The sequence below is a fragment of the Mchenga conophoros genome, linkage group LG16 (genome assembly GCF_057382185.1).
Source record: "Mchenga conophoros isolate Kocher_MC1m ecotype Shallow Benthic linkage group LG16, M_conophoros_male_GT1.1, whole genome shotgun sequence".
In the NCBI taxonomy this organism is placed as follows: domain Eukaryota; kingdom Metazoa; phylum Chordata; class Actinopteri; order Cichliformes; family Cichlidae; genus Mchenga; species Mchenga conophoros.
The window spans coordinates 24,921,228-24,934,627 of record NC_140541.1 but is presented as its reverse complement, the minus strand read 5'-3'; the positions used below and the strand labels follow the sequence as shown (position 1 = coordinate 24,934,627).

General features: G+C 37.9%; 1 protein-coding gene across 3 annotated transcripts in view; it reads left to right on the top strand.

The window, feature by feature from the left end:
• The window catches only part of LOC146556884 (uncharacterized), a 96,291-nt gene that overhangs the window by 45,791 nt on the left and 37,100 nt on the right, over positions 1 to 13,400 (top strand). The window lies entirely within an intron of this gene.

Below are 13,400 nucleotides of genomic sequence, written 5' to 3'. Positions count from 1 at the left end.
ATTCATGCTTCCTATTGCACAATATATGTTTTTTGGACATTTGCATGAGCGCATTGTGCATTTTTTTCCACACAGGATACCTTAGGACAATGAGAATGAATTATGACCTCCATAACAGAACAAGTGTAATTATTTCAAGGACACAGAGTTGCTGCAGGTGTGTCTTCTGATGCAAATATCACAGAAAATAGAATTTTTTTGCGGTATATTGTGAGCCCACACTTATTGTTATTTATGGTAAAATTTCAATACCCAGGGACTGCAAAATTGAATTTAGCCACGAGAGAGGCAGAGAGAGAGGGATTCACAACAGAATCGTTATTACTGTTTGTGTTAATATTTGTCAAATATGTCATTCTCATGCGCTTAAAGAATAATTGTGTTAATGTGCTACAAATAATGTGAACTATGTTTGTAGATTAAAAAAATATTGTCTGCGGTCCCTGCATGAGACACGCATGTATCAAAACAATGTGCAAAACATAAGGTTCTGCTTTAAAAAAAAAAGCATGCCCCTTGAAGTAAAAAGGAGGAGAATCTCATTTTTTATGGTCCGAGAGTTGTTAAGAGCTATTTAGAGCTCTTTGGTGTGAGGGGGTTTTACCTTTGAGAGATGTGAAAAATGTCCCACCCATCAGCTAAGCTGAGTCATTGCTGTATGCCTAACCAGCAACGACTCCTGCACGTCCCTCCCCACACATGTCACATGAGCTTATGTCAGGCAGCACTTGTGGCAAAGGCACTATACGGGGAAACAAATTAAACTGATTAGTTTACACAAGAAAGTGATCTATTTGCTAAGGAAGAGGGTACAGGTGTAAAACCAAACCTATGGTGCAGGTTTTCTAAACTGTGTTTTCACTGACTCTTGTTCCCTCGCTGGTAGGAAATTACTATGTGTTTAATTTATTTCAGAAAATTTAAAAATGATAGGCTTTTCTAACTTTCTAATCTGTAATAAACACAGTCTAATAGGCATATTTTTAATCCTATTGTGAGCCGATTAGACGCATGAATTCTGCAGGAGCCAGTGAGAAATTGGTATTTATTACTGAACTTGTAATCACACCACCAACCTGTCTCTGCAGCCCCTTGCCTTCTGACTAAGGCCGTGATGTGCACAGCAGGCTCACAAAGCTGCAGCCCCGGTTCAAATGACCCAGCTTAGCAAGCATGGCTGCTGTGACCCTCACATGACAAAGCCCCTGTGTAATTAATATGCACAGTGAAATGCTCCTTGCACAGCCACTAAAGCGATTGGAATCGTGCACAGGAAACATGTAATGGTGGATTCTCCATGGTGCATGGTTTAGTCAAGTGGCATCTGATTGCGAGCAAGTTCTTTTTTCTTTCCCGTTTTTTTTTCCTTTTAACGTGCCTTAAGATTGAGATTAAGACTTTCTCCTCAAAGATGCAAATTAATCTTTAAAACTGGACATTTCCCAACATGGGGAGCTCAGTGGGGTGACGCTCCAGCCCACCGAGTTCATTTTAATCCCTATGGGCAATTATACTTTCAAATGATATCCCGAAGTTAAATCATGTTCACACTTAATTCATTTAAACACTACATTTTAGGCATGAAAGTCTCCTTGTCCTTCTCAAGACAAAACTGTTGTTTAATAGGATACAGTAGCCTCAGTGATAAGGATAGTTATGCTTTGTGCTGTTGATTAATTATGTGTTCTTTTTATTTTGTTGTTTATGTTCGTGTATGTGTGTGGGAGGCTAGATAAGGCAGATGATCAGACAGTACGGCACTCGGATGACATTTCTTTGTCTTTTCATATTTGGCTGATGGGATCGCATGTGTGAGCGCTGGCTTTATAGGCTTATTGTAAAAATAGCCAAATCAAAGATGGGCAGGGTCAATCAAACAGAGTTAGCCTTAATGCGGCTGCAACTCTTCCCTCAAATCCAGATGTGCGATTTTGATTAAGGATGTCATTCCCCTTATGAGAAAGGGAAAACAAATTGATTCTGGATGCTGCTTAAATGTTTATTGGCGTGGTCACTACGGTATCCGCAGAAGTACCGTAGCTGTATTTTTTTTTCCTAATTCAGAGTTAATTAATGATATGTGTGGACTATTGTTCCTCATTTTATAATGAATACATTACTGTACTGTCACTGACTCCATTGTGACAAATAGGTGGGTGGATGGATATAAAAAACATACATTGGTGGCTGCCAAGGGGTTAGATTTTGAATTAATTGAGGGAAATGAATTCAGTAGTAATAGGCCCTGACAGCAGACTGTGGCAGTTGTGATGGCAATGATTGATTGCTGATGCACACGCAGGCTTATGACAAACAATGCTTGTTTTGCACCTGATGTATTTTAAACCCTACTTGTGTGTTCATTAAAAATAAATACATAAAGTGACAAATAAATATACAGATTTAATTAATGACAATATGAAAATGTGTTCTTTCCTAGATTTGGAGTCTTTTTTTAAGGCATCCTTTGCTGTTGTTGCTGTGAAGATAGTGTATAGTACTAAGCTGAGTGCTTTCAGGGAGGCGGACTGGCCACCTCTATCCCTGACCCATTTGAGAGAGGGAGCCCTATCACAGCTCTCATCACGCTCTTGTAGTCAGAGCCTTCTGACAGCGGCGTAATGCTGATCAGATAGCTGTGTGGAGTCATTGCTTACATGTGTCACAACCACAGTCCATGATCATGTCAGAGTCATGCTGGGCGCCAGAGCCAGGCTCAGGGCTCAGTGGACCTGGCTGGTTTTGCAGCTGACATTTCCCCAGCATGACCAAGCTAGTCGAGCTCCAGTCACAGCCCCAGCTAATGCGCCTTTCATGGGCCCCGCAGCTCAGCGCTGGCAGCTGGAACGTGGGGGCACAGGTGCTGCCAGTCCCTGTTAGCTTTACAGTACCTCCCGGTGAGTCATAAACAATCCCAGCACGTGTCGACTCTGATACCTCTGCTTATTAGAAGTGTAATGAATACAGCACAAGTCTTTTGTGTGCGCAACTGTGATGGTGTTAGTCGAAGTAAAGTCCTGCCTTCTCTGCCTTTGATCGTTTTCAACCAGCAGCAGCAACAGTTCTGTGGAATCACGATAAATTTCACATTGTCAGTCAAATTTTGACAAAGTAGTTAGATTAGATGGCGCTGCTGCCACTTCATTTAATGTGAATTGCTACTTTTGGATGTCACATGCTTTGCCGTTGCTTTAAAAGACACATACTGATGGTTGTTGTTAATACAGCTAAACAGAGACTTGTGAAACATTCTTGTGAAACCAGATTGATTTATTGGTTCTTTGTGCTGGACACGATTATCTTCTTACTCTGGGGATCAGCCAGCTTCCCAAACAGATCTGGGTCCTGCCATGCAGTCATGACAGCTAAATTGCTTCACTCAAGAGGTTGTCCCCCCCGTCCCTTTTACCATAGCCACTTGCAACTAGAGAGATATGTTATAATTGTGCCCAGAGGAACTTGTAAGCTATATTGTGAATCTCTTTCTCTTCCAGAGCACAGTCCTTTGTGGCATCTAAAACTGGGAGGAGGAGGAGGGCAGGAGATGTATTCCCTCTTTGTACGAAGCAATATTGGATCACAGTTTCATAAAGTAGAACACCGTTTAGAATCACTTATTTTCTCTAGAGCTTTGTTTTTCCTCTCATGGCAAATCTACTGTACTTGCTCGGCGGATTGTATTAGCGCTAACAGTCGACATAGTTCGTGAAAATGATAAAAAGCCCAGGTCTTGTTTAATTATTCATAAAAACTTGTTGCAATTTAAAGCTGTATTTCAGGGGTTTACCCCCTTTTCTGTGAGAAACTTCCAGCTTTTGAAGTGATGTCTTTTTCACATCCCTGAGCATTTTTAAGTGCAGGTGAACACGTTGCTAGGAAGACAGAAGTAAGAAGGATCTATAAATGGCTTCTACTCCTTTGGTGTCTGCAGTGGAGGTGGTGCAGGGGAGGGAAAGGGTTACTCACTGACCATTAGTGTGCTCAAGTGCAGTACATTCTATGGCCTGTCAACTCCTCGACTAATGTGTGAGGAAATATCTCTATTTTCTCCCTCAGTGAAAATTACCTGGTCTGACATGACTAAGAGTACGCAATGTTTAGACATTTTCTTTCCTTTTTTTGTGGTCTTTCTTTTTTTCTTTTTTTTCTTTAGAAAAGGTGTCATGTTAAAAATGGTGACATTTCGTTTTAAATAAATAGCAATTAATATCCTACAGAAATGAGAATTAAATGCAAAATTAATAGAAATATTGAAGTTTTTTCAAACATCTTTCCTTTCAATGGTGCAGTTGCAGTTGCTGTACATTGTAGTAATCAGAGCAACTAATAAAAACATAAATACAAGCTATGACAAAAGAGCTGTTTAGTTCTCTCCAACAAACTCCTGCCATAGGTAAAGCCACTTTATTTGACACTTTACAGGCTAACAAGTTGGAAAAACAGCCACTTATCCTCTTCTTTATGATGGTACTTTCTTACTGCTGTGTTTTTCTCCCAGTTAGATCAAAGAACAGGGAGGTTCTTGGAAAAAAAAAAACATACTACATCCTCATCACATGATCGTCGCGAACAACAATTGTCTCTAAGTAATGCTGAGTGGTACGTAACTAACAAATGAGCCTCTCCATGCTTGTATGTTGAGTTAAGAGGTGCCGAGTGGCGAACAGAGTTACGTGTTCAGGGGTTTTAACCCCTGCTGTTCCTGTCTGTCCAACATCCCCACCGCCACCTACCTCACCCTCTCGCCCCCGCCCGAGCCCCCTCTGTTTTCTCAGCGCTCCGTTTCTTCATAGAGCCAATACAAACAGCATTATTTATGCTCTGCAAAACACTCCTTAATTACTCATGAACTGGCACACGCTCCAGAGTCCGCCGCTCCCTACCTCCCACCAACAGCCATTAAACACTCCCTAAAAGCTTGCTATTTGATATTAGCACACTTGAGCCTTTGAGAAGAAATAAAAAAAATAAAAAAATAAATCTGCGAGTGATTTACATATGCACAGCAGCTGATATTTATACTTGGCGGCATGTCCCTGAAGGGCTTGTCTTATTACCTCCATCCTCGGGTCCTTGCACTGAGACCAGGAAGGAAGGCAGGTGATTAATTCTGTACTCATGAGAAGCCAACAAGAGAAGGTTTTTTTTTTTCTCTCCTTCTTCTTCTTTCTCTTGCTCCTTTTTTTTGGAAAACATTTGTTCTCTTTATTTTATGGTTTCCTTTGCCTTTTTATTTTCATATCTAATTTTATTGTTCCCTTTTATAAAGGTTTACGTGTGATTAAGTGGTAATGTGGTTTAGGTACACGGTGCACTGCATGTAGATGATGTTTTATCCACTAATAAACAGCTGTTTAACTTTTCCACAGTTGTGGAGACACTCTTGAGCAGTTGTGTAGAGCACATGATGTCTTTGTACTTTGTCACAACACTAAGAAGAAAGTTGTCATTAGGCTTCTTGTTGCATTACAGTAACATATTTCATCCTAATGAGCTCTCAACCATCCCTTAGCGAATTTATGTTTAAATAAAATTCCTGTGCCGGATGTATGAAGTCTTTTTTTTATTTTATTTTTTACAATGATCCAGCTTTAAAGTTTATTAATTGATCATACAGATACTCTCAGATATATTGATAATGATGTCAAAGGCACACTCTTTACAGCACCTGCTCACAAGCTCACCCAGCAAATAAATCCAGTAGTATTTTTTATGCTTGCAGTTTAATTACCTGCACATGTTACTTCTAAAAAGCTGGCCAACCATTGAGCCAGATTATTATTATTTAAAACACCAAAACATAAATAAAATGTTCAACTTTGTCTCTAATTACAACATCAGATTGAAACGATAAAGCTATCAACTGCTCGCTCAGTGTGTTTAAAATCCTGCTGTCTAATTACTGCTTTAGTCCCATATCCCTATGACATGGCAGTGATAGATCATTATTTTTCCCTGCAATTTGTTATATTCTTTGCAATATAATTGGATCAGATTAATTATGATGATTAATGGATTCTTAGATTTCTGTGTGTGACCATTAATAGTAGAGGTTTAAAACAGGCAACACGTGCAAATTTAAACCACCAAAGCACAGTGGAGCTGCTTCTTGAACCTCTTTCTTCATCAAATGTGGTTGTTGTTTATTCTGAATGTTTTAAAATTGTATTGTGCTAATTTTTTGGGGGGGGGGGGCTACAAAAAAAGATTTTCCCTCATGTCTTGCAAGCATTGTATTAGTCCGTCAGCATCACTTGGTTTACTGCTGCATAATTTTAAAAAGGGACAGTAGTACTTTTGAGTTAAATTTCAATTTCAAGTTTATAACATGATAGTTTATTAATGAGAACTGAAACTGTTATCCAGTGCCCTAAATCTATATCATGGCTGCAATTTAGCTCTTCCAAAAAATACTGTCCAGTTATGGTGGATGGACAGTAGTCAATTCCCTGTGCATGGGAATGGCTCATTAACGGGGCGAGGCGAGCAGCGTGCGTTTGTATATGGCTGCCGTTGGTCGACGTGCAGAATGGATTTATGGTGTCACTCAGCCCTGGAGAACGACTAATGAGGGTGCGCAGGCTAGCAGCGTCCGAGTGGGGTAATTCCACCCACCATCCATCCAGCAGAGGGGGGTTGGAGCGAGGGGGATGGGGGAGTTGTGGAAGGAGGACACATCCCTCATTACGTGAGTGTCTCAGGAGCTTTCTTTAATATTTTAATAAATAACATCAGCCCAACAAGAAATTAATGAATAGTATCATTAATAATGAGCCCCAGCCTTGTAGTGATAGGACAGATATTAAATTGAACCTATGTGGGGAGATCTCCTGAGACTCAGGATTTTTCCAGCAGCAAACAAGGCCAGTGAATGAGGCAGCCGTCCCTCCGTGCCAACAGCTTTTACAACAGGTTGAAAGTAATAAAGGAGGATTTTCCCAGCGATAGAGTTAAGCCCTAGGAAATCTGCTCATGTAGATCGCTATGAAAGGCACAGCCAAATGTGATCCTTAATTAAACTTTAATCAAGATAATTCTGTTTGCAGGAGAAGTAGTTTAAAAAAGGTGTCCCCAGCCCCCTGTTTCCATCCAGTCAACCTTCCTGCTTTGTGTTGTAGAGGTCATAACCCCACTTATGTGCTTTTTAAACTTGTGTGTGTTTGTTTGTTTGTTCAGTTTGTTTTCATTTGCAAAGCCTGGTATTGTGTCTTTGTATGGTTTTGCTTTAGCTTTACATTTGTCAGGATTTGATATTGTCTTTCTTTGTTTGGTCTTAGAACGTTTTGCCACCCCCACCCAACATTAGGAGGGAAACCAAATGCTCTTCTCTGCTAGAATTAAAAATTAGCCGAGTTATTATAATACACTGTGCCTATGCAGCATACATTTCAAAACTGTGTAAGACTGACATCTGAAGAAAATAAACTTCTTTCAATTTTTAGGCCTGACAGGTTCAAAACTCTTTAATGAACAAGCAGAAGAAGCCGGCTACACCAGACTTTTACATTGCAGCGATCATGTGTGAGTAATGGCGTTTGTTTTGCATTTTCCAAATACTATTATTACTGATAGAAAAGTATTAATTTTTGTACAGATATCTTTTCATTGTAATATATGCCACTTTTTAGCTACTAAATCTCAGTTATGCCTATCTTATTAACATACTACACAAATGGTTTGGTAGCTATGCAACAACTTATCTTAAAGGTAAAATACATTAATTTACACAGAGCAGATTTAGGTCATGCCATATTCATTTACGTAATAGTATGCATTATCATAGCAGATAGACTACAGTATGAGGCAAAGTGCTTACACTTAATCATTGGCGTGTTACCTTATTACATGAAAAGTTAATGTATGTTTGTTGGATTCTCTAATGTGTACAGTATGTATTCTTTTCCACTTGCCTGCTAAAAGATGATAATACACACTGAGACTACAGTAGTGTCTTGTGTTAGCTAGTTTTGGGGGAATTCTTTTAGATTTTTTTAAAGCTGTATATCACAAGATCATATTCATATAGTTTTATTTGGGTTTTTCTTTTATAACATTTTCACCGTTGCACTGGTTTAAATATGATTATGTCAGAGCACTTTGTATTAAACCAGAAAAGTTGTGACAGCTTTTTAAAAATCAATATAAATGGAAAACAATGATACTCAAATAACTTACATCATATATTCATTTAAAAACACTAAAAAACATTTTTATAATCTTCAAACTGAAAAATGTAATTGCTCTTGAAAACTGTTATTTTGTTATTTTTAATTAGGACAATGGCATATTGTTCCATCTACTGTGTTGCATGAGCTCATTGGAAAAAATGCTAAATGCTTTTCCCTTTTTTAAAAACAAAATATAATGTAAGGTGCCCATTAGTTTCAGGCCTCCGGTCCCTGTGTTTATTTTTATAACAGAATATGGTTTAGTGTTTTCTTGCAGAAATAAGCAAGGCCTTCCAGAAGCCTACGATGCTTCAAACCATGTAAATACTGTTCAGTGTTTAGGGGCAAATTTCCATAACATTTATACTAATGGACTTTCATACCATTACAGTTACTGGCCTTTGAAGTATGAGTTCATAACAGACTGAATACAGTAATCATGATTTCTTGAAACCGTTTCAAATATGAATATATCAAACCAAAACACAGTTTTATCTCCATTTTAAAGAGTTTGGGCATTTCTCACCCTGCTTCTACAAAGAAACATACTTTCTGGTGGTCCATTGTCACAAGGGGTCGCTGCAGCAGGTCACAGCAGGAGTTTTACAAATCTCATAAGCCCATATTTTATTTACAATAGAACACAGTTTTTTTTTTTTTAATGTTTGAACTGAGAAAATTTACCAGTTTAAAAAGAAGTAATTTAATGACAACATAAAGTTGGGATGGGGCAACAGAAGAAGAAACGGTTGGAGGAACATTTTCAGGTCATTAGGTTAATTGGCAACAGGTCGGTAACATGATTTGGCAGAAATAAATAACTTAAAGAGGCAGAGTTTGACATAAGGAAGGATGAGAAGAGGTTTGCTGATCCGCAAAAAAAAGTGCATCTACAAATTGTGAAACAATCTGAGAGTTCCTCGGTGTATGTGAAGACTTCGATTATCTATCTAATTAAAAGATTCTGAGGAGCTGGAGAAATCTCTATGCGCAAAGGACAGGCCAAAAATCTATACCGGATGCTTGTGATTTTTGGGCCTTGAGGCAGCGCTGCATTGAAAACAGTCACAATTCCGTAATGGAAATCACTGCGTGGGCTCAGGAACACTTCCAGGAATCACCATCTGTGAACACAGTTCATCATTCAATCCACAAATGCAGGTTAAGAAGAAGCCACATGTAAACATGAACCAGAGACCAAAAGTTAATTTAACTTGGATACATTGGAAAAATTCACTGTGGTAAGACAACTTGAAACTTGAAATTCTTTTTGGAAAAACATCGACATTGCATTTTTCTGGACTAAAGAGTAGACGGGAGCATCAAGCTTATCAGCACCCGATTCAAAAACCTACATCTCTGATGTTATTGGATGGCCATTAGTGCGCATGGAATTGGTAGTTTGCACATCTGGAAAAGCACCATCAGTGTTGAAGGGTACATACAGGTTTTAAAAGCAACATAGGCTCCCATCCAGATGGCTTCTTTTTTAGGGGAATGCCTTCCAGGTTTAAGCAAGACAATGCATCTGTTACAACAGGATGACTTTGCGGTTATTGACTGTTGATCAGCTAGGATCCTATAACAAGAATCAATTATTTTTGTAGTGTTTCAATTGTTTTTTTCTTCTTTTTTTTCTTTTTTTTTTTTTGCTGTTTCTTTAGAATGCTCAAATACGTTTTTGGATGATGCCCATTAGACGATTGCAGAGAGCAACCTTCAGAGAACTGAAACTTCAACACTTTCTCATGAATATTTGACTATTTGATCTGTGAACAGGTGGTCACTGTTTCCAGTTAATTAATTCAACGGCATTTTTACTACCTCTGACTTGTTTATTGCAATTTCATATCAAATATACATTATCAATTTAATTCCTGTTTTTTTTTTTACTAAAGAACGACTTTGTCTAAGAAGCTTTAATTAGTCATACGGAATTTCTCCCATGTGTAGTTTTGCTATGAATTGATCTATTTGAAGGTGAAGTCATTGCTAGCTTGAAACACCACTTTCAAAGTATTTTGCCAGCCCTGTAGATTTAGCAGCAAACGGTGTCTACTAACATAAGTTATAGAAAGTATTTATAAGCCTGTGCAACAGTTTACAGCCTCATGTCTGTTCTTTATGTTGCTTAGAGCCTGAAGATCTTCAGTGTTTAGTCCTTTTTTCTTGCTTATAAAGACTTTATTTTCAGCTTCTTTGTTTTTAAGGATGTTACATATGACAGGTAAAGAAATCCATGAATTTCTTACAGTTTTGTGTTTTAAAAAATGATTCTTAAATTATTGATAATCTTTAACAGACTGATGAACACCATCCATTATTACTTTTAAAAGCCTTAATCAGATGCTTTTGTCTGATAAACTAGGTTTTTCTTAGCATTACACAACTTTTCCTGCCCGTGTCCCAGTTTTTTTTTTAAGTTTGCTGCAGGCATCAGTTTTGCTTGGTGTAAATTAAAAATTTAGATATTTGAATTTCAACGCAACTGTTTCCTGTCTTGGAAACAAAAATCTTTATTACATATTGACTTTATGGCACAGTAATAGAGCTTTAATTAAATATTCTTGTAGTTTTGAATTTTTCTTTTAATATCCTTGAGCTAATACAACCAAACAGACACCTTTGAAAGTGCTGAGTTTTTTCTTGGAAATTTGGCTTGCCATTTCCGTTCTGTTTGGACCATATGTCCCTGCCACCTACAATATTTATTCATTCCCCACTGTATAAGAAAAATACCAGTTTTTCCTTCATAATGAAAAGTGGATTACTGTGAATCACAGGAAAGCATCGCCAGCTGTCACAGAGAAATGAGACCATGCTGGCCAGTGTCTATGATGATTAAAAAACACATTTAGGAATTAATGATTAATTAGCTCGTATTTGTTTCTATGAAAAGCAGCAGTGGAACTGGTCAGTATAAGGTTATTAATGATCATATAAATAGTTCACAATGTTTATTATTAGTAACATTTGTTCAACAGGTGGAACTAAAAGTTTGGAAAACAAAAAATTGCACTGTATTTCTATACCGAAGTGTGGTGCAAAGATATTGATGAGAAGCTGTCCTGGTGTGTAGTGTGTAAAAAGGGACAGTGCTACTTCAGAGTTAAAGAAAAAAACAAAACAAAAACGCTGCAGTCTTCACCACCTGAAGAATTAGCAGTGGGGTTTGACTGATTACAGTGCAGCCACTGCTTGTTTGGTTGCCTCCTCTAAAAGCAATACTCAGCAGAACATTGCTTTTTCTCCTTCACATTGTGCTTTCTGCATGAGTAATTGCATCCTTGATTTCTGAGGTGCAGTTGTACAGCTTCCACAATAGAAAAATCATAAGATCATTAGAGGCTCCTACCCCTTGAAAGGAGTTGCTTTCATTGAGGTGATTTTTAAAATAGCTTAATATGAATAAAACATCTGTTTGTACAATAAAGAGGTTCACATCTCCATTTCTGTTAATAATACTATATTGAGCTTGCTGTATCAAGACTACAGCTATATTGAGCTACACTTGTTCAGCATGCTGTAGGAGTCTGACCAGACAAAGACAAATCACAAGCTCTCCAGTATCCATAGTGCTGTACATCCTTTAATCATAATGACTAAACAATGAACAACACTGGGCTCGTGGCATTGGATTAACAAAAGCAGCGAGGCTCCCTTTTTCCTCCTTCATGCTGCTGATGGAATGACTAATGCACGCGGGGTCACGGTGTAAAACTGTTGCCCCAAGGTCAGCGTACTGACACTTAATTGTTTGTCCTGTCATGTGTCACTTCCTTGAAATTTCATATCTGACCCTTGTTAGCCCCGAGTTTCTGTTTTAATCCCCAGTGTGACAGAAAGATCAGAACTGTGCTGTGATCAAGATGTGTCAGATTACTTGTGTTGGGTCCTGTCATTTTGATGCAATGCAGGCCCCAGATACTTGTCTGTCATGTGCAGACTGAGGCATTGTCTCGTTCTTTAAAGTTGTTTTCTTGATGTTTGTCTTAGGGCATCAACAACTTACTTGAAAAACTGGCTTAGATAGTTTAATGTACAGAAGTGCTTTTTTGTAGCTGAACACGGGTCACTGGGAATATTGTGTCTCCTTTCTTTTATGATTGTTAAGACAATACTTTTGCAAATTATTTTCCCAAATCAATCTCATCTATTACAATTACATTGTATGTACATTGTAATAAATTTTAGAAATTGTATTATTTAGGTCTGAAATTAAGTTCAGCATCTTTAATTTTATTTGTTCATGGGGAACATTATGCCCATTTCGATGAAGGTTTTATGCACCTTACCTCTTAGAGTTTTGAGGGAACAGCTAAAAACAATAGAAATTGGATTATAAATGGAAAGGTACATCAATCACAGCACACAGGTAATATTGCTTTTTCACCCGACAAGCTACTGCAGGAAAACGAGCTACTACATGAATCTTCAGTTAGTTAAATTCTGCATTTTATGGGCGGCCATTTTTAAAAAATTATATATCACAGTTACACATTTATTCTGTGCTTGTTTGATCAATTTTTATGTGTGCACTGTAAACGTGCATCACAGTTTAAATAATCAGTGATTCGGCTCTGAGGGTTTTCACAGTCCGTAGCTTTGCAATGTATTTGGTGAGGGGTTGTTACAGATAAGTTGAGTGTAGGCCAAAATGAGTGTTTAATTCGTACCGGATGGGACTCACCACTGGTATAGGTTAGCTGGAGGTAAAGTGCTTTTTTAACCCATTGAAAAGATTATTTAAATTATCCTTATCCTTTTTTTAAATAAACCTTTGACATTTGACCTTTACATCAATTTTCATTTTCACCTGTCAACGGGCGTACACTTGTACAAACGTCTGTATATGCAGATGGGGCGATAATTCAAACATCTATCCTCTTTCAGCAACACACTAAAGTCTTACTGATGCTGTTATCTTCAGTTTGATTTAAAAAAAAAACAACCATCTACTTATATAACTGATTTGTGCGACACATTTTTATCTTTTTTAATCCTGACCTATTTTGCAAACAAGTACACAAACTGAAACACCACAGGGCATTTACAAATCAGTCTAAAAATCCTTGCAAACTCTATTATCTGTAATTTATGATGTCTTTTTCCCCCACTCCTGCAGTTCCCCATGTGCAACACTGTGAGGTTATCACCAAAGACTTAACAAATGATGTGCTTGTGTTTGTATGAATGTATTGATCAGTGGTGTATTTGGGCAGATATCTTTCT